General features: G+C 37.5%; 1 pseudogene; it reads right to left on the bottom strand.

The window, feature by feature from the left end:
• Positions 1–331: 331 nt before the first annotated feature.
• LOC142435856 (U6 spliceosomal RNA) lies at positions 332–432 on the bottom strand (annotated as a pseudogene).
• Positions 433–1962: the final 1530 nt, after the last annotated feature.

Genomic DNA, 1962 nt, shown 5'->3' with positions numbered 1-1962 from the left:
CAATTGACATTAGTTACATTCTTCACAATGCAATAGCATTCATTTCTGTTCAGGTTGTCCCATTTTCATTAATCTACTTTCCATTTCCCCATGTCTTCTCATCTTTTCTAAACAATAATTATTGACCATTTGACCTTATATAAGTGATTTTTTAAAGAAGCCTAGTACATACAAATGATTTCCTTTTTTTTTTTGTTTATTTGAGCCAAGCTATTACTTAGGTTAAAGTGGGTTGATTTTACTTGACAATTTAAAATTATCTTAGTGTAGTAGTCTCAACTGACTTTTAAGTATGGATTTTTAATGAAGCTTTTGATATTTTACTGAAGCAAAAAATGCGAAAATCTTCACCAATTTGAGTGTAATCTTTGGGCAGGGTCTGTGCTGATCTTTTTTGTACCATTCTGATTTTACTATATGTGTTTCTAAAACTGGTTATATGTGGATTTTTAAAAAGGAATTTGCCATTGTGTTTCATAAATTTTTTTTCTATTTTATCAGTATCCAACTATGTGAAATTAATGAGAACAGTTGGTAAGTGGGCAGAATAGGACTGTGGTGTGTGTACACTCATAATCTTTTTTTTAAATCATTATATTGGGGACTCTTACAGCTCTTGTCATAATGCATAGATATATTATGTCAAGAACATTTGTACATATGTTGCCATCATCATTTTCAAAACATTTTCTTTTCACTCGTAATCAGACGTCCTGCTTTTGGCGGGACAGTCCCGATTTTTAACAATTGTTTCCGCATCCCGCGGCATTTTTAATAAGTCCTGATTTTGGAAAAGAATGCACAAGCTAGGTTATATGGTTTTCAGCTGCCATGTGGCTATTTCACCAGGATATGAGTTTTATCAATGGTGTCCCGCTGGTGTCCCGCTTTACCAATGTTAAAATCTGGTCACCTACACCAAGTGCTGTCTTCCTTCATCCACTTTTATGTTGTCTGTCCCCCTTGGAGTGGGTTATATGTTGATCATAGTGATTGGTTCCATATTTCTCCTCCCAACTTCCCCTTCCTTTTCAGGTGTCACTGCTCTCATTATTGGTCCTAAGAGGGTTATCTGTCCCAGATTCCCTGTGTTGTGAGCTCTTATCCGTAGCAGTGTACATGCTCTGGTTTAGCCGACTTGTAAGGTAGAATTGGGGTCATGATAGTGAGGGGGAAGGAAGCATTAAAGAACTAGAGGAAAATTGTATGTTTCATCAATGCCATACTGCATTATGACTGGCTCGTCTCTTCCTTGTGACCCTTCTGAGAGGGGATGTCCAATTGTCTACAGATGGGTTTTTGGTCTCCACTCTGCACACCGCCTCATTCATATTGATATAATTTTTTGTTCTGGGTCTTCGATGCCTGATCCCTGATCCCATCGACACCTCATGATCACAGAGATGGGTGTACTTTTTATATGTAGGTTTTGTTGCTTCTCAATTAGGTGTCCACTTATCTTCAAGCCTTTAAGACCCCAGATGCTTTATCTTTTGATAGTCAGACACCATCAGCTTTCTTCACCACATTTGCTTATGCACCCATTGTGTCTTTAGCCATCTTGTTGGGAAGGTGAGCATTACAAAGTGTTCTTGCATTGAGGGAGTACTTGTGTAGAGGCCCAATATCCATCTACTACCTTAATACTTAACATTTAAATATATATACATAGATCTATTTCCCTATCATTGTATATAAATATATTTACATATATACATGCCTCTATTTAGACCTTTAGAAATATCCTTTGACTCCTAGTTTTTTCCTCTATTTCCTTTTACTTTTCTCTCATCCCACTATCATGTTTCAGGTTTCAGGTTTCAGTAATTCCTCTCAGCTACATTGCTCTTGATCAAGCCCCACCAGGCATCCTACATCCTCCTCCCTGTGTATTTTACATCACTTGTTCCTTTGCCCTTAGGATTGTTGACACACCCCTTCCTTTTTCCACCTCCCCCTCTT

The sequence above is a fragment of the Tenrec ecaudatus genome (genome assembly GCF_050624435.1).
Source record: "Tenrec ecaudatus isolate mTenEca1 chromosome 2 unlocalized genomic scaffold, mTenEca1.hap1 SUPER_2_unloc_2, whole genome shotgun sequence".
In the NCBI taxonomy this organism is placed as follows: Eukaryota; Metazoa; Chordata; class Mammalia; order Afrosoricida; family Tenrecidae; genus Tenrec; species Tenrec ecaudatus.
The sequence above is the reverse complement of the archived record's forward strand: the minus strand, read 5'-3'. Positions and strand labels throughout refer to the sequence as shown.